A 21260-nucleotide genomic window follows, 5' to 3' on the forward strand; every position below is an offset into this window, starting at 1 on the left:
TAAAAAAAAAAAAAATGAAAAGAAAAAGGTAAAACCTAAGCTGAAGATCAGCTTCTAGTGGAATTATAAGTATTCCAACCATTATTTTGATAAACATGAATATAAATATGCTTTCTTCCAACCACATTCATCCTCTTTACAGGCACTGATAGAGAAGACTCATCTGCAATGTAGCCATGAGGCATTTCAGACCCCATTCTACATACTGCTTCTGCACAAATATCTATTCTTCCATTAATACTTGAATTAATCCTTGAAGATTAATGGGAATATTTGTTGACAACATCAAGATGACATTGCCAAATGGATCATTTCAATATGTGAATGCTTAAATGCTCTTCTGCCGTAGTATAAGGGACAGAATGTGGAAAGCCTCCCTATACATACAGTTTGGGGCCAAGTGAAACAATATCTGGCTGAGATAAAGTATCCTGTTTTACAGTTGACAGTAAACAGCTTAAGTGGTTGGCTAAATTCACAGCCTTCTCTTTTAGATATCTATACTGTGACTTCATTAACATAGTACACATGGTATAACTTCTGAAGGCTGCACATAAGCTTGACTGCATAGAATTCCTCTAATCAGATAATTAAAATACAGTTTCTTCTCACATTGATGAATTAGCTAAGGAGACTAATGCTGAGCTTCAGTTTTATCAGATCTTTTGTACCTGAGAGGGGAAATGCATCAATTCTCTGTAAAAAGGATACATTCTGTGGGTACTGGTTTGCCTACCATGCAACAAGGTCTCCTTATTCATTCCAATTTAACTATATAAGTCTTATACAATTTCACGTTGCAGAAATGAAAAACTTTCTGAAAGCAAATGATGCTAATCAAAAAATTGAGACTCACTTCCTTTCACATACTAGCTAGGAGACCCTGGGTAGTTGGATTTGAAGGATAGATAGACAATCATGCAGCTGAGACATCAAGTTGACTATAACACCACTGAAAACAAGGAACGGGGCACCAGACATATAGTTCAGTAGGAAGAGTACTTTTCTCCCCAGATTGCTTTTGATTGTAATATTTTAACCCAGCAACAGAAAATTTAAGACACTGAGCTATCCAGTCTGATACATCTCATGAGTAGTGTGCTCCAGGGAAACTTCTGTCTCTGCCTCCCAGCACTAGGATGACTTTCACTAGTTAACAGGCCAATTTTTTGTAGTTTGGGATCTGAACTCAGGTCCCCATGCTTATGTAGAAAGCACTTTACTCACTGAGGCATTACTCTAGTTTTAATTGTGCACTTTCCAAATAATTAATTACTATTGTTTTAGATTTTTGTGTCCACAATGAGCTACCCACTAAATATATGTATATACTTAATGGTTCAAATAGAAAAATAAAGGGGATTTGAAGACTTGTGTAGAAAAGAATTGTTATGAAAGTGGAATGACTAGCCTCAAATTCATAATAGAGAAAAAAGAAAACCTCATTACATACACCTAATTTACACAAATAACAAAGAAAACTGTAAGAATAGCAACTTTTATTTGAAAAATTTCACACTTTTTGTGTCGGCAGGAATGAAAGCTCTTGTTAAGAAAGTATAATTCTATAGCATCTCTTGCAATCTAGCGAAAATTGTCCTATAATCATACAATTTTTGATTTGGTAGGAATAGTCCGAGATCAATACCCATATTACTGTTTGAAATAGTTCCTTCAAATACTTATGTATGTTGGATCCCTTTCAGGGAAACTTTCCAATTTTAATTACAACAGTTGCTTTTTCTTCAGGTCAATGGATCATGAATTTAATAGAGAGAACCAAGTTGATGTCATGCCTTAATTAAAAAATCAAGTGAGAAAAAAATCAAGGGAGAATTTCTTCACTGATATTCCTGACCATTCTCTAAACCTCAGATTTCTAAATGCAGCAATTATTTCAGTCTGAACATGGCAAAAAAAAAAAAAAAAACTGAAGAAAAAATCTAAGACTCTAAGACATAGAATGTATGATAATTTATAAAGCATAATTTCAAATAAATGGAGATTACTTTTATAGAATCTAAAGTCTTGCTTAATTTTCTAATTAGAAATACTTACTGGAAATATAAAGAAATACTTTATGATGTAGTCTAAAAATTATTTAAACAGACTTTAAATGAACTTACTGCAGTTATAAATTACTGACCATTAAGAATTTTTTATGGATTTTTATTATATATCATCACACTGATGAATTTAATTCTATAAATTATATCTTTCTAGTGTCCAACCCTTTTTCTATATAGCCTGAAATCATTGATGACAAGTTCATAATATCAACTTATTTGCAATTTATCCTGTCTCTCAGTCCAAGTGTCACTGAATGTGTGCTAGAAAGCAAAACAAAACAAACAAACAAAAACTAGCAATGAGCCACATGAATCAAACTTTGGCTTAAAATGTAAACATCTCTCTGGAAGAAGATGGATGGATGTGAGTGGAAACTCTAAACAATCAACCCATACTTACTCTGCCATTCCTTTTATACAAATGATGGCAATATAAACATGATTCTCTCTCAATCTCAGACACCCTGGCATGACCACTTTTCTTATAAGACTTTTCCCCAAATACAGAAAGGATCAGCAATGTCTTTCACAATGAGAAAAATATCTTTTATAATGAAAAACCCTGCTAATCTTAAAGATCAGATCATCTTCTTGAAGATTAAATCATTAGTTATAAGATAGAAAGTCACTATTTTCCCTTTCATTTAATGTCTTTTTATAAAGTAATGCATTCCTCTAAAGTACATTCTCATAGTTATTATTGAGAAAAATGAAGGCATATATAGCACATACACACACAGAATACATAGAATATATGTTTTTCCTATAAGTTTTTGTTGCCTGTTTGGATTGACTTCAGTGTGGTCAAAATTACATCAATGGTTTACATTCTTAGAAAAGTAAAGTGAAAAAGGGCTACATATTTATACACAAAAATGTCTCAGCTCCCTGATTTCATTTCTGAGTGGAGGGGAATAAAAAAGGACGGGAAATAATCTATATAAGGCTGAAGCATAAATGGAATGAAAACAGAAAGTCCTCTCCAATCTGAAAATCAGGCAAAATATCTGTTTTAATTATGTTTTTATCTGGGTGTGTATGTGTACTAATGAATAAAGATATTCAGTGTAACCAGAAGAATGTGCCACTTTCCTGGTGTTGGAGTTATAGGCTATTGTGAGCAGTCAATCGTTGCTGTTGTTAATCAACCCAAACTATTCACAGCAAAAAAAAAAAAAAAAAAAAAAAAAAAAAAAAAAAAAATCCTATTCTTAACCCCTGCATTACCTCTCCATTCTTAGATAACAATTTTATAGATCTGAATGCAGATATTTTTGTGATGATTGCACTCATTGACTATATTCAGACTATACTCTGAAACAGTACACTCTAGGATTTTGCTCAATAAAAAAAATATATAGTATGTGCTTAGGTCAGTCTTCAATAATATACACAAATTTATTTATCTTGAATATCTTAATAGGTATACATGTGTTCATGTAAAGGTGTTGGGGGAATTGTAAATATTGTTATGTATCATTAATTATATAGTATTATTTTATTTGTAATTCCATACAGGTAAATACCTAACTTTACATAATTTGAGTTTATTAATATTCAATATTTTTTGTATCAATTCATTTTCTCTTAGCCATAAACCAACAATGTTGGTATGATTGCCATGTCTTGTGAAAAATCTGCTTATAGTCCCACAGTCCTCCACACCCAAATTCCACCAGGAGAGAGTTGATCTCTCAGGAGTGCTCTCACTTTTAAGCCCAGAGGTGAGATCACCATTTTTGCTCCAATAACTATGCAAAGAGGAACTGGCCAGGAACACACAGAGCACAGGAACAGTAGAGCAGCTGGAGACTGGCTCCTAAAACACCAGACCTAACCAGAAGGTGAGAGACAAGCATAAGAAGCAAAGCAACAGAAACCAAGGCTACTAGGCATCATCAGAACCCATACCACCAAAGCAAGCCCTGGATATCCTAACACACCTGAAAAGACAGACTCTGACTTAAAATCACATTTCATGATAATGATAGAGGACTTTAAGAAGGACATAAATATCTCCCTTAAATAAATACAGGAGAACACAGGTAAACAGCTAGAAGCCCTTAAAGAAGAAACAAAAAAATCCCTTAAAGAATTACAGGAAAACACTACCGAACACATGAAGGAATTGAACAAAACCATCCAGGATTTAAAATTGGAAATAGAAACAATAGAGAAATCACAAAGGGAGACAACCCTAGAGATAGGAAACATAGAAAAGAGATCAGGAGTCATAGATGCAAGCATCATCAACAGAATACAAGAGATACAGGAGAGAATCTTAGATGCAGAAGATGTCACAGAAATATTGACACAACAGTCAAAGAAAATGCAAAATGCAAAAAATTCCTAACCCAAAACATCCAAGAAATTCAGGATAAAATGAAAGGATGAAACCTAAGGATAATAGGTTAGAAGAGAGCAAAGATTCATACCTTAAAGGGCCAGTAAACATCTTCAACAAAATTATAGAAGAAAAATGTCCTAACCTAAAGAAAGAGAAGCCCATGAACATACAAGAAGCCTACAGAACTCCAAATAGACTAGACCAGAAAAGAAATTCTTCCAATCACATAATAATCAAAATACCAAATACATAAAACAATGAAAGAATATTAAAAGCAGTAAGGGAAAAAAGGTCAAATAACATATAAGGCAGACCTATCACAATCACACCAGACTTTTTACCAGAGACCATAAAAGCCAGAAGATCCTGGACAAATGTCATACAGATGATATGAAAACACAAATGCCAACCCAGGTTACTATACCCACCAAAACTCTCAATTATCATAGCTGGAGAAACCAAGATATTCTATGGCAAAAACAAATTTACAAAAAGTCTTTCCAAAAATCCAGCCCTACAAAGGATAATAGATGGAAACCTCCAACACAAGGAGGGAAAGTACATCCTAGAAAAAGCAAGAAAGTAATCTCTCAAGAAACACAAAAGAAGATAGCCATACAGATGTAATTCCATCTCTAACAACAAAAATAACAAAAAGGAACAATCACTATTACTTAATATCTGTTAACATCAATGAACTCAATTCTCAAATAAAAAGACATAGACTAACAGAATGGATGTATAAACAGGACCCAGCATTTCAAAGCTTCAGTAAACACACCTCAGTGACAAAGACAGACACTATCTCATAGTAATAACCCAGACTAATCAGAAGGCACAGAAACAGTATCCAAATTAACAAAATCAGAAATGAAAAAGGAGACATAACAACAGAAACCAGGGAAATTTGAAAAATCATCAGATCTTACTATAAAATCCTATACTCAACAAACCTGGAAAATCTCGACGAAATGGACAATTTTCTAGAGAGATAACAGGTAGAAAAGATGAATCAGGATGAGAGAAACCATCTAAATTGTCCCATAACACCTAAAGAAATAGAAGTAGTCATTAAAAGTCTCCCAACCAAAACCAGCCAGGATCAGATGGGTTTAGTGAACAATTCTATCAGACCATCAAAGAAGACTTAATATCAATACTTTCAACTATTCCACAAGATAAAAATGGAAGGAACACTACCCAATTCATTTTATATACTCATACCCAAACCACACAAAGACCAACAAGAAATAGATCTTCAGACAAATTTCACTTATTTCACTATTGATGCAAATTTTACTATTGATACAAAAATACTGAATAAAATTCTATCAACAAATTCCAACAACAGATCAAAATAATCATCCATCATGATCAAGTAGGCTTCATTCCAGGGATGCAGGGATGGTTCAATATATGGAAATCCATCAATATAATCCACTATATAAACAAACTCAATGAAAATACCACATAATTATTTCATTAGATGCTGAGAAAGTATTTGACAAAATTCAACACCCCTTTATAATAAAAGTCTTGAAAAGATCAGGAATTTAAGGCCCATACCTAAACAGACTGAAAGCAATATACAGCAAACCAATAGTCAACATCAAACTAAATGGAGAGAAACTTGAAGCAATACCAATAAAATCAGCAAATAGATATAGCTGCTCACTCTCTCCCTACCTATTCAATATAGTACTGGAAATCCTAGACAGAGCGATTAGACAATAAAAGGAGGTCAAAGGGATTCAAATTGGAAAGGAAGAAGTCAAATTATCACTATTTTTAGATGATAGGATAGTATACATGAATAATTCCCAAAATTTCACCTCAGAACTCCTACAGCTGATAAAGAACTTCAGCAAAGTGGCTAGATATAAAATTAACTCAAACAAATCAGTAGCTTTATTCTACTCAAAGGAAAAACAGACTGAGAAAGAACTTAGGGAAATGACACCCTTCATAATAGTCACAAATACTATTAAACACCTTAGTGTGACTACCAAGCAAGTGAAAGATCTGTATGATAAGAAATTCAAGTCTCTGAAGAAAGAAACAGAAGATCTCGATCTCAAAAGATGGAAAGATCTCTCATGTTCATGGATTGGCAGAATTAATATAGTAAAAATGGCTATCTTTGCTAAAAGGACATCTTTGCAGAGGACACTGTCAATAGGACAAAATGGCAACCAACAGATTGGGAAAAGATCTTTCCCAATTCTACATCCAATAGAGGGCTAATATTCAATATATACAAAGAACTCAAGAAGGTAAACTTGAGAGAACCAAATAACCCTATTAAAAATGGGGTATAGAGCTAAACAAAGAATTCTCAACTGAGGAATACCAAATGGCTGAGAAGCACCTAAAGAAATGTTCATCATCCTTAGTTATTGAAAATGCAAATCAAAACAACCCTGAGATTCCACCTCATACCAGTCAGAATGGTTAAGATAAAAAACTCAGGTGACAGCAGATGCTGCCAAGGATGTGGAGAAGAACACTCCTCTATTGCTGGTGGGATTGCAAGCTAGTACAACCACTCTGAAAATCAGTCTGGTGCTTCCTCAGAAAGTTGGACATAGTACTACCTGAGGACTTAACTATACCACACCTGGGCATATACCCAGAAGGAGTTCTAACATATACCAAGAGCACATGATCCTCTATTTTCATAACAACTTTATTCATAATAACCAGAAGCTGGAAAGAACACAGATGTCCTTCAAAAGAGTAATGGATACAGAAAATGTGGTACATTTACACAATGGAGTACTACACATCTATTAAAAACAGTAACTTCTTGAAATTCTTAGGCAAAAGGATGGAACTAGAAAATATCCTGAGTGAGGAAACTCAATCACAAAAGAACACACATGGTATGTACTCACTGATAAATGGATTTTAATCCAAAAGCTCAGAATACCCAAGATACAATTCACAGATAACATGAAGCTCAAGAAGAAGGAAGACCAAAGTGTGGATGCTTCAGTCCTTCTTATAAAAGGAACAAAACATGCAAGGGAGGAAACACAGCTACAAAATGTGGAGCAGAGACTGAAGGAAAGGCCATGCAGAGACTGTCCCACCTGGGGATCCATCCCAAATACAGACACCAAACCCAGACACTATTGTGGATGCCAAGAAGCGATGGTTTATAAGAGCCTGATATAGCTGTCTCCCAAGAGGCTCAGCCAGATCCTGACAAATTCAGAGACAGATGTTTGCAAACAACCATTGAACTGAGCACGGGGGTCCTTATTTGTGGAGTTAAGAGAAAGGACTAAAGGAGCTGAATGGACCCATAGAAAGAACAACAGTATCACCCAACCGGAACCGTCCCCTGCAGAGCTCCCTGGAACTAAACTATTGACCAAAGTGTACACATGGATGGACTCATGCTTCAACCACATATGTAGCAGAGGATGGCCTTGTTGGACATCAATGGGAGGAGAGGCTCTTGGTCCTGGAAATGTTCAATGCCCCATTGTAGGGGAATGCCAGGGCTGGGAGGCAGAAGTGGGTAGGTCCACTGAAAATAAGAAGGACATTAAAAGTGAATCTATTTTGAAGACAGCAGCTAGTACCCCAAGATTGCAATGATCATGACCCAACTCAATATTATAAATTTACTTAAAATAATATAATTTTATATTTGTGGTTTTGTTTTGTATGATTTGCAAGGGTGAGTAATGACATAATGCTACATTGTTAAAAAAAATGGGCAGAACTGGAGGCCTTTCCTAGGCTTGACTGTGATTTTCAGAGTTTCCAAGGTGTGCAATCCCAGCCAGGTTTTTCTGATGCACCAAAGGTATTTCCCTCCCGAGGAAGGCTACTCATAATATAGAGGAGAGTGCATGATATCATGAGTGAATGAATGTGTATGGCTGGAGTCACATGGTCATGTCAAGGACATTGTAGTATCAGACCCATGGGAAGGACAAGGCTTTCTCTGGGTCAAGATCAAGTAGAATAGTAAGATGTCCCAGTGATCCAAGTATGAATGTTGACAGCATGTGTATGAAGTATTAACTGTGGGTTCCTCTTTGCAGATGATTGCAACCTGAGATCTTTCCTCTAAAACACTAGAGAGATGAGGTAAGTCATCTCTTCGCTGAACTGTATATAATAAACTTACCTCCTTATTCTGACCTCATGGACAACCACATCCCAGCTTTTCTATATATATGGCTGTAATTTCTTCATTTCCTGCACCCCAAGTCAGGTCAACCATAAAGCCCTGCAGTTTGTGACATTCCTTTATTAGCTTGTTTAGACCTTACCTGTAGCATCTAGGAGACAATGGGCCTCAGAAACAATCTTTCTTCTGAGGTGGGTTCACAAGGGTTCATATGGTAGAAACTGTGTTTCTAATATTTTTTTATAGTGTCTCATGTTTTGTTCTGAATAAATGTCAAAGTGATAATTTACATTAAAAATCTCCATATTCAAATCACTGTGGCAATATTAGAGTAGACGTTGAATACTTTCCCTACTATTTCTTCCTCTCTTTTAGCAAAGGCTATATTTATTTCCCTTGGCAGAGATTAAATGCATGAGAATCAGATTGCCTGAAATAGAATTTGAGTCTTTGATTTATTTCTCAATGATGTTTTACAAATTCTTCTCACAGAAACTGCATTACCCTTACAGAGTTGTAAAAAATAAATATGTTTTATGTGAGGTGAAAATTATAGTCCTGGTGAAAGTATTCACACAGTTAAGTTTCTTCCCCTAGATTATTTCTTATCTTTCTCTCTGGGTTACAATTACAAAAGGAAAGAATATATAAGTGTAGGTCCTATGTGCTAAAAATAGAACTAAGAATGCATCCTGAATAATTCTTTTCAATGAGCAACCTTTTTAATCATTTCCATTCCCTCATGTCTTGTATTGTGCATGACTTTGCCTTTGAAATGATCCTCTCAATTATTTATTTGAAGTCATATCTTAAGATTAAAATAAGCACAGGCCATGTCTCCCTCTTGCTACCTCCCACACACATACATGCATATGCATGCACACACATGCACATGCATGCACACACATGCACATGTGTACACACACACACACACACACACATACACATGGAAAAATGGTGAAATGTGTGAGGATTGAAGGCAGGAGGTAGAAAATGGACATTTTTCCTGTATACATTTCCTTCAATATTCAAGACACAAACTAGCCTGAAATATAAAATTACACCATCATCTGTAGTCAGGTTTCATATTTGATTTCCTAAGACATGGGAAAACAAGGAGAAAACTTGAAAACAAGAAGAAAACAGAACTAACAGTCAGGCATGGATGGGGAGAGGCAGACATGACTTGTCATCAACAGTTCAAGTTCCAGCAACTGCTTCTATGTGCTGTCAGAGTAGACACTGTTCACTCTTCCAGATCTCCCTGCTCTTTCTTAATTAGTTTGCTAATGAGCTAATGTTGGCAGTGGACTGTGAAATTAAAACAATGTGCTGTCTACTGAGATAGCTAAACATTTTCACTGGACAGATTTGTGTTTCAACCTCACTGTGATGTCCTTTTTCTATTTACAACAGAATAAAAAAAGGCAGTTTCAAAGGGGTGCAGGTGTCTGGTGGGCAAATAAATAAACACTTGCTACATGTGGAACAATTAAATAACCTGAAACAAATGGGATCTCAAGGACATGCAGAAGCACAGAGTGAACTCCTACCACACAGAACAAAAGAGTCCAAGGGAATTCTGCTCAGAAATCTGGCTCAGAAGGCCAGGTGCTCCCTTGTTTGTTCTTTGATAACCAAGAGTCTGGGAGCTCTCCCTCTATAAGCCATTGGAGGAAGAAATCATGAGGAAATGATGGTACCCTTTGTTGTTACCAAGAAATTAGGCAATGGAAGAGTGAATTCACAAATACAGTCTCTTTCCAGTAAGTCCAGAGTAGACATTATTTCTTAAACCACAGAGACAACATCATGAGTTCTATAATACTATCTCAATTTGGCATACTCTTATTTTTAAATGATAATCCTTATAAATAATTGAACAGGAATATTTTGTAAAACTGACTTTTATGCAAACCTGACAAATCTGACTTTGGATAAATTAAAATAGAACCCCTTTTCTTTTAGCAACCTTTATAGTGAAAGTTACAATACAACTAAGAAGCTTAAGAGAAGAAATATACTAAAATTTGCAGAATGACAGGCTACCTGTGAACAATGCAAATCAGAATATATTAGGCAAGAGAACCAGATCCTGTAGCAGTCAGAACAGAGACAAATCACATGTAATGTGTGTGTTGATAGTAACTTATAAGTAGAAAGCAGTCTTAGCTTTAAAGAACATAAAGGACTTTTATAGGCAGAGATTGTCTTCAGTAAAAGTAGATATGAAAAGAAAGATAGAGAGAATGAAAATCAATAATGAGTTGGAGATATTAGGAAATGAACCAACTTGAACCTTGCAACAGAGAAGACTTTAAGCTCAAATATAGACTTTAAGTCAAGAGAAGAAGGGAACTTCAAAGAAAAGGATCAGCTCCTGGACATATTGTACATATTCCATTTAATATTTTGGAACTGTTAGTCATTTTAAAATTTGAGGAGATTGTCTTAGTTAAGGTTTTCATTGCTGTGAAAGACACCATGAACAAGACAATTCTTATAAGGAAAACACCTTATTTGAGGCTGGCTTACAGATTCATTAGTTCAGTCCATTATCGTCAAGGTTGGACCATGGCGGCATCCAGGCAGGCATGATGCAAGAGGAGCTGAGAGTTCTACATCATGTTGGGAAGGCAAACAGGAGAAGACTAGGTCCCATTTGGCTAGGAGGAGGGTCTCAAAGCGCACCCTACAGTGACACACTTATTCCAACAAGGCCATATCTCCTAATAATACCACTCCCTGGGCCAAGCATATTTAAACCACCATAGAGATTTTAAGATTTGAGGGAAGAAGTTCAATATTTTAAGGAAAAACTATGAGGTATTAAAAAATGATAAAAAGGAATATAGTGGCAGTTGTTCCTTAACAAGTGACTGAATAGCAGGGCCCAATTATTGATATACTTGAAACGATTCAGTCATTGTTGCTTAGGAAAACTGGCTCAGATTTGCTACCATCATATTTACATATCAATAAATATACAATATGTTGGCTTACAGACACTTCCACTAGGCTCCACCCAATAGCTGCTAGCAACAGTTTGTTTTTCTACCCAGTGGTATAAGCCAGGTGTATAAGAAGGCCACTTACTACTACACATTCTCTGTCTCTATATTCTCTTTCTCTGTGTCCCAACATGTTGCTGGTCAGCCTATTCCTCTGTTCCTCTCTTCCTCTCTCCATCTCTCTTTTCTCTCTCTATCCTCTCTATATACCCCTTTTCTGCATCTACTTTTCTCCAGGTCACCTTCCCTTCCTGGTCACTTAATATTCTTTCTATTGGTCTGCTTCTGTCACATGGTTTGATTGTTTAGGGGAATGCCTTGGCTGCCAAGTTGTTCTTGCTTCTGCTACATTATGCCACTTTATACTGCCTTTTTATAAAACATAATACAATGACTTATTGAAAACGTGTTGGACACTAGGAAACAACACCTAAATCTCTGAGAACTGAATTACCTACCAATGAAAAGAATAAAACCCAAGGAGCTGAAGGGCTTTCAGCCATTTAGGATGAACAACAATATGAACTAACTAGTACCCTCAGAGCTCCCAGGGACTAAACTACCAACCAAAGAATACACATAGTGGGACTAATGGCTCCAGCAGCATATGTATAGCAGAGGATGGCCAAGTTGGTCATCAATGGGAGGAGAAGCCCTTGGCCCTGTGAAGGTTCTATGCCCCAGTGTAGGGGAATGCCAGGTCCAGTAAGCAGGGTAGGGTGGGGTGGTGAGCAGGGGGGAGGGGAACAGGGGTTTGTTTTTGTTTTTGGTTATTTTATTTTATTTTGTTTTTTGGATGGGAACCTGGGAAAGGAGATATTGACATATAAATAAAGAAAACATCTAATAAAAAAAAAAGAACAAACATAAATGTGACAAATCTCTTGCAGTACAGTTTGCATGTAGGTAAGAAAACACAAGCACATGGTCCATGAAGGATGAACTCATCTGGTGCAATGATATTTGGAAACATAAGATTCTGTGTACCCATCAGTTAGGATGCATGTCTATGATCTTAGTACCTCTTGCTTGAGCAATAGGATTAGAAATATTTTTTAGATAGCTCTCTATCACATTCTCTCTCAGTCTCTGTCTTTGTCTTTCTCTGTCTCTGTCTCTCTGTCTCTGTATGTGTGTGTAAGTGTGTGTGTGTGTGTGTGTGTGTGTGTGTGTGTGTGTATGTGAGTGTGTTTCTATATATCTGTGAGTGCAATGGCCCATGGAGAAAAGTAAAGGTGTTGATGTTATAGGGTCTACTTAGATCCAACACAACTCAACACCAGATAAATAGAAAAAAATCAGGGACACAAAGAGAGACTAGGGATCTACCTGGGACTGAGCCAGAATGTTATAAAGCTTTTATGTCTGAAAACCAAAAACAACTGTGTCAAGTTATAGTTACATTTTTCTGCCAACCAAGAATCAGGGATAGAAAACATTACTAGGGACAATTCCATACATGGTATATTTATCAGGGTTCTCACTGATTGGCTTATTCAACTGTGCTATGGAAACTAGCCAAATATTCATGTCTCAATTAGCCAACCACTATGTCAGTTACCCATCTATATGTCTCTTTCTGCCAAGCAGATAACAATTAAACAGGAAGATCTTTGGAAATTAAACTTTATTTTTCCTTTATTCAAAATGAAACTTTTACTCAAACTGGCTTCAACTTAGTTCCTTCTTACATTAGTTTTCCTAGATCTGAAATTACAGGTGGTTATGAACAATCTAAGTTGGTTGATGGGAACTAAACTCATGTCCTCTACAAAAACAAAAAGTGTTCTTAATCATTGAGCCATCTCTCCAGCTCCAAGGATCAAAAATTTGATGTTAGATTGAACTACATAGTGTACATCTATGTACAAAATAAAACATAATTCCTTAGGTACATTTCTATTGCCCTGATAAGTCACCATAACCAAGACAACTTAAAGAAGAAAGGACTTGTGTATGTGTGTAATAACTTCAGAGGGTGATTACATGGCAACCAGAGTGGAGAACATGACAGCAGGCAGACATAATGCTAGAGGAATGTGTGGAGGACACATCTTGAGACATGGTCATATATGCTAATCCTTTGCAAACACACACACATACACACACACACATATATATATATATATATATGACAAAGTTGATGACAATGATGACTGATGATGAGAAATGCTCTGAAACATATTTAAAATATAATCCTGTGGGTCAAAAAAGGCTCCCTGTTTTAAATGTCTTGTGACAGTCTTGGAGGACAAACTAAGACTTGTATAGTAGAGGGAATTTTCACAGATGTTCCAGGATGAATGAAGCTTAAGCAACCTTACAGAATTAGTAAATAGTATAGGACATGAACTATTGTACCAGGGTGGGATCTGGGCGCTTGCTGTTGCTGACTGTGGCTCTTTCTCTGCTGGGGCCTGTGGGATGGTGAGTTGGTTAAAAAGGAGGCAATGTATAAATGAGATGTTTTATTTTAGGAAAGAGAAGATAGGCAGGTCACGTAGAGTGAAGGAAAGGAGAGGAAGGAGGGGAGAAGAGAAGGAGAGAGAGAGAGAGAAAGGAGAAGAAGAAAGCAAGAGAGCAAGAACAAGAGAGGAAGAAAAGAAGCAAGAGAGGGAGGAGGGGGCAAACAGCCCTTTATATTGTATGAGGCATGGCTATTTGTCTTTGGGGTGAGGCATGCCCCAAAGGTTATGGTCAGATGACTGGGGGTAGCGTCCAGGTAGAGTGCTGGAAGCTTGGGGCATTGTCTGCCTGATAGAACACACATCTCCTGCTGGGGCAGCTGTGAGGGGTTGTGACTGGAACAGGAGCCAAAGTCTCAGTAGTTATAGCCAAGGTCCTTCAGCCTCCTACAAGCAGACACTTCCCACTGAGGCTCCAGGGCTCAAGGCCAATTATTCAACTGAGCCTAATTGCCTGAACAGACCACTACCTCACAATGCACAATGAACCAAATCACTCAGATCTTTCATAGCATCTTGTATGGGACTGAGCCATTTCATGTCTAATAAGGTAGGTTACAGAGTGAAACAGACCTGGATTTATATCCCTGTGCTGTGCATTTTCTTTGCAAAAATAATACCTATAAAAAAAAGCAGTATTTCTGCATTATAATATATAATTTACAGATGGATTTAGAACTACTATGTAAATTGAGTTAAACATTAGTACCTACATGATACAATTTCAGAGAAGATTAAACAAAGAACAGTGACCCACCCTGAGTATGGAAGTTTCAATCCTATGAACTGGAGACTTGGAAATAATAAGGGAAGAGGGAGAAAGTGGGTAGAGAATTGTCATTCATTCTTCTCTTCTTCTATGTCTGCTGAATTTCAAGTTAGCTTAGCATCCAAGTTTAATAATTATTTCCAGCCACACTTAGTGAGGTTTACAGAATCAATTTAAAACAAAAGCAAAACATTAGAAGGTGAAAAACCCACAGTATACTGAGAAAGAGATCTTGCCTGAGTTTATGTGCTAAGTGAATCAGATAAGAAAACTGTAATTGTTTAAGTTTAATTAATCAAATTGTCCTTTAAGAAAACCATGGGCATTGCCCCAGGACAATAAGAGGTGCGATGTGGGCAAATTGTCACCCTTTTTAGCTCTATAGTGCAATGATAATTTAAGACTTTTCGTTTGATAAGAGAATACCCAAAAAGAAAAATTATAAGACACTGTGCTAGAGTTGGGCTTCCTAAAAAAAATTTCTCCAGTTCAACCAGATGGCCTGTATGAGAGCTACTACCTCTGAATTCTAAGTGTCTTAGAGACACCTACAGTTAGAAGCAGAATTTAGTGTCATCTACTTCTGATGGTACATAAACAAGAGAAATGCTAGAGTAAGAGACTCAAAAAAGCTTGCACTAAAGTTCCAGAAAACTACTGAGGTCATACAGCTTATCAATATTGGATTCCAAACATACAGCTTCTGAGTGGGCTGGGCTAAAAAAGGTAGAAGCATGGATTGCAATGAGTATCTAGCAAAGAAAGGATATCAGCAACATTGAATGCTCAGCTAAGTAAGTTGCAGGTACCTGAGGAGCTAGCTCCAAGAACCAGTGATGAGTCCTGCAGGCAACAGAAATGGTAGAGGGCTGCAAAACTCTGTGAGGCCCTGTGGAGCTTGATTTTGGTCTTGCTATTGTTCTCTTTTTCCAAGTCCCCTGTTTTTCATTTTCGGGACCAGAACACTTATATCATTACTTACTGAAAGTGGATTATTTGCTTTACAATTTCATAGGGCCCCAAGCTAGCTGATGATCCTTAGAGGAGACTAGAATTTTCAACTATTTTTATCTTCAATGCTCCCTAGTTTCTGATGGGAGTCATTTTGATTTTTGGCATACCAATGGACCTACCAAACAAGGGGTTAAATAGTATGAATTAAAGTAATGAGTTTGGATGCCAAATTCACAAGGGGGTCAACATTTACCGCTAATCTCCTGGAGGAGGTTTGCTCTTCAGCAACAAAACCAATTTTCAAAAGTGGTAGTGACTTTGTTCTATGTTAATTAATATGCAGAGATATATCTCATCTAGTCCACAGAGAGGAAGTATCTCTAATTTAGCTTTTTTAGCCTCTAGACAAGTACAGTATTAACTCAAATTAGAAATGAGTGAGGCTGAGAGCTCAACATGACACTCAAAGGACTCTTAAATAATGAGATTAGTTTTTCATTTGTAATGGAGAAAGCCCTTTTCACTTACAGGAACAACATGGCGAAACAAAGATCTATTGGTAAACAGTATCAGGGCTAAATCAAAGTTAATGTGGATCATCTTCCATGATCTTTCAATTCCAGTGGAGATTAGATGTTACCTTGTAGAAAGCATAGCAAGTGGAAGAGGTTAAGTATTTTATATTCTGTGCTAAGAACTCTGTGATGCTATGGTAACCATTACATATTCATAATTCATGATCCTAAATAAACCCTCAACAACCCATCTCTGCTATTCATTATTCTTTATAACAGTTTTCATCATTAGATTCTTCAGTACTTTTCTCTTTAAACAGTTTTTTTCCCATTTGTTTTTCCAATATATGATCAGCTCTTTGACAAGTTCTCAAATGTTCTGTGTTGACCTGACAAGGACAAGCATCAGGTCCTTGGAATTGGGCATTGCCAGGTTTCTTTAAATTTCACTATGAAATGTGTCAACTATGACATCTGGTAGATATTGTGTTCACTAACACCACTTTTTTATCCTTTATTCAAAAAAGCAAAACAAAACTTAAAGAATATTTTATCAAAATATTATGATTTGGTCATTAAATATTCATTAAAAGAAGATTTCAAAACATATTTTATGCTAAACAAAGCCTATAAAATGCAGTTTAGACTTGTTCTTACAATATCCATCAAGTTCTGCTGAAATGCCTTCTTTGACTTAAATGTTAAAAACATTTAACATTAATGTTAAATAGAAAGATCTCCATAAGAGCAAATAGCTCATTATATGTATGTATGTATATATAATGGACTTATATATAAAATGGACAATAGGTATAATAGAGTTTTATTAGAGAAAATAAGAGAGCAGGAGATTTGATTTGATATTTTATTTACAAACTTTTTAGAACACTTGAGCTGCAGTTTTGCACCCTTACCTCAGCAGTACAGTGGGTCATGAAATGTTTACTCATAAGGACACTTCGACCACTCTCACACAAGAAGATCTTTGCTGTAATAATGAATCTGACATGAAGATAAATGACTATAATTAGCTTTCCCATTAGTTTTAACTAAGATTATTTCTTTAGTCATGACTGATTTATCTGTTTCACTTTCTGGTACTGTATGTAGTTTCTTGTGAGGCACCAAAGGGAGGAAAATGAAGTTAAGCTAAAAATCTAGAGTAGCTTATTTTCTCTAGAATAACCTTTGGCTGACAAAACTACAAGGGCATGCACAGGCCTGCGGTGGAATTTCCTGTGGCACTGAAAGCAAACTTTTAGAAAACATGGACATCAATCTATATTTCCTAGAATAAAGAAAAAAATCTCATATGAATGTATATAGAATATGCTTTAAAACTCCAAGTGAATTTTATCTCCCCACTTCTATTTGTTTCATTTTGGAAGATGATAGGACAAGTGTGTCAGTGAACAACTTAAGAATTCATTGAAGATGTGACAGGTTCCCCTTAGGTGACCAGGGTCGTGAACTGAGAATAAATATGAAAAAGTATACCTAGGATTTGAGGAAATCTGTTGTCCACATATAAATCAGCAGAGGAAAAGCATTTCTTTCCCTATGTTCTGTCTTCTTCCTCCTCCTCTTCTTCTTTCTCCCCTTCCCCTTCTCCTCTTCCTCTTTCTCCTCTGCCTGCCACTGGCTTACTTACTCATTGTTTTCCTGTCCTTCTTTTGATATATGAGAAAGTAGCTGTTTCCTAGGGTGGGATTGAACTTCTTGGCTCAAGGAGTTCATCCTTTGAATACAGCAACTACAGTGCCTGTGTATTCTACCACAGCCAGGTAACTTTGATTTCCTCAGGCATCAAACTGTCTAACTTTCAGAGTTTTTCAAAGCCCTGTAAGGGTTTTGTTTGTTTACTTATTTTTCTGGTAAACCCTATAATCCCATAACCAAGTGTGGTCTGGGACAAGCATCCCAGTCATCTATCTCACATGTGCCTTGGTGAAAGCCCTGTGAGTTGCTGTACTCTCCACACTATGCTATAGACTGGGAAGCTATCATCAGAGTAGTTCCCTTTGCTATGTGAGTATCATAATTTATGGTAAAGTATACTTTTAAATCTGTGGCAGCTCATAGCAAAGGAGACATGAAAATAGGGGAGTAGAAAACATGAAAATCATTAATGACAAAACTTTACTTTTTAAGAGTTTGACAATGGATGATTGAAGTGAATGGACAGATGGACCTAGGATGATCTTTAACATATGATGATTTGATGAAGCAAATCTAAACTCAGACCTTTGTCTATGTTGTTCTTTATTTTAGGAGAAACTAAGAAAGAATGCTGTTGAGCTGGGGTGGTGATTACCACTGAAATGACTTAAATTCTAGGCCATTTCAGCAGAAAGAGCTCTTTAAATTTAAAATGTTGAGTTTAAGCAAGCTTTCTAAATCATTGTAAATGCTGAAAGAGTTCATCTTTAATCTCCTTACCAATGAGGATAACTTCTCCAACAAAGGGAGTGACAGACTGTGAAAACCACTAATGTCACTTACTATTTGCTTTTATTTTCTATACAAAACTATTCCAGAATAAAGATGCTTATTACATATTTGATACAATTATGAAAAATGTCATTTCCACCTTATATTGTAGTAGATTTTTCTTCAAAAGACTATCATGTGCTCTCAGTAATGGTGTGTCAAATGGCAATGAGGACCAAGGGGATAAGTAGGAGACATCTGAGGAGTTCGGGAAGTAATTCAACTCCTTATCTCTGTCTACAGGGCAGCCTGATGATGGTAGATCCATGACCTCATGGGTTAAGGAAGATCTACTCACACTAAACATGGCACAAGTGGAACACTGTGGTATAGCAAAAAGGGAGACTCAGAACAGCAGGGTACTGAAGAAAAAGCAGGTGTTTGTGAGAGAAATTTCAGACTGTTTACCAGGATATCACCTAGTGTTTAAGGTTTCATTGCTATGAAGAGACACCATGGCAACTCTTATAAAGAAAACATTTATTTGTGCTGGCTTACAGTTTCAGAGGTTTAGTCCATTATTATTGTGGTGGGAATCATGGCAACATCCAGGCAGGGAGACATGGTGCTGAAAGAGGAGCTGAGATTTCTACGTCTTGATCCTAAGGCAGTAGAAGGAGACATTGGCATAGTTTGAGCACAGGAGACCTCAAAGCCTGCCCATAGAGTGACACACTTTCTCCAACAAGGCCACATCTCCTCCAACAAGGCCACACCTCATGATAGTGCAAGTCCCTCTGGGTCAAGCATTCAAACGCATGAGTTTATGGGGGTCATACCTATTCAAATCACCACAGCCTTAAAGAATGAGACAAAATCCATAAGACAAAGTAATTATGAAGACACTTTTGGTGGGAAAGATCAATTTTAGAACCGTATTACACCAAGCTAAGCAATAAGAAAAATGTGTGAGACTAGGAGCTTTATCCCTTTATCCAAGTGCTGATACCAGATTAGATTGAATTCCCCTCATTTATCCTTAACTCCCCATGTAGATGGTGAATACCTAATACCCAAAACCTGACATAAGACTGTGTATTTTGTTCAGATAATACTTGGAATAGCAGTACTTGATAATGTTTTACATGATTTTTCTATTTATGTCACCATCTTACCTGTATTAAACATTATTAGTTATAAAATTATCACGTCCTTCTTAGAACCTATATCTAAGAAAAATCAAGATATGCCTTGAAATCATGGGATTATAGATAGGGATGGACACATGCAGCTTGTAAAGTTAAATTCTAAAACTATGAAGGAGGTCAATTGCTGTATATTAAAAAATAAGGTAAATAATTGATTGCTAACCTTCAGGCAATAATGTTTCCTAGTAAGAACTGTAATTTCATAAGACCTAATGATATATAGAAAATAGGGTACTCAGTGTGTTTAATATCTGCCATCAAGAAACACAAGACACATAAATGTGGGCTATCACAAGATTATAAGTTAAAATAGATAGCACTAACGTCAACACATACCATGATTTTCAAAAACGCCAATTGTTATACTTTGACACATGAGTATCTACCAGAAGAGGAAATGAGACACCCTTTATGTGAAATGACAATGTTTCAGTTTTCTTTTAAGTAGTTAAAACTAAAGCAGCAGGATTCTGCAATCTACTCTAAATTGCATCTTGAGAAGCAGGTGTTCATAACTGCTTTATTGAATTGTAGTGTGAAGCTAGGCAGGGCTACTTTTGTTTTTCTGTATATGAGAGACGGTGACATCTGCTAACTAAAGGATTATATCCAGGATTTGCTTGTGTAACCACAGCTCTGTTTACAGAGAATGAAAGAGTAGAGATACAGGCAGCTTCACTGAGTAAATCTTTGGATCACTTTAGCTGGTTTTAGACAAAGATTTAGTCATTGTTTTAGGTTATGTTTATTTCTTTCATCGCTGTCATTATTGGTATCATGAACTATTCTTCTAAATCATATGTTCTCTGTGACTGCTGAACCTCACATATCCCCACCCTGAGGTCAGATCCCCAGCAAATGAGAATACATCTAATGAATATCATTGTCTTTTAAAGAAACCAGAATGTTCAGAATCTTCTAGAAGGCAACTGGCCACCTAATACACATTATGTGAATATGAGTGTTGACCATTCAAATTGGATTAGGAATGAAAAACTCAGCAGGATCCCCACTGGATGTGCTTGCTTGATTAATCTTGTTTATGCTACCTTTTACAGAAGTAAAACTTTTTGCCCTGCCAAATAACTTTTGATTGTGTGGTCATTTTCCTGGGCTCACAGAGGCATTTCTCTCATCTCTTACCATGAATGCTGTTGGAATCCAACTCTGGTTATAAGGCTTTGGAACAATCATCTTTGCCCATTGAGCTGTATTTCTAGCTGCAGAATAGTGTTCTTTTCTTTCTTTTGTTTACTCTTTTGCAGTGTTAAAGATGAATCTCTTCATGAAGTTTTCCCCTGTGCCTATTTGCTCAAGGTTCTTCCCTACTTTCTCTTCCATTAGT

This window comes from Mastomys coucha, unplaced genomic scaffold (assembly GCF_008632895.1).
Source record: "Mastomys coucha isolate ucsf_1 unplaced genomic scaffold, UCSF_Mcou_1 pScaffold21, whole genome shotgun sequence".
Classification (NCBI taxonomy): domain Eukaryota; kingdom Metazoa; phylum Chordata; class Mammalia; order Rodentia; family Muridae; genus Mastomys; species Mastomys coucha.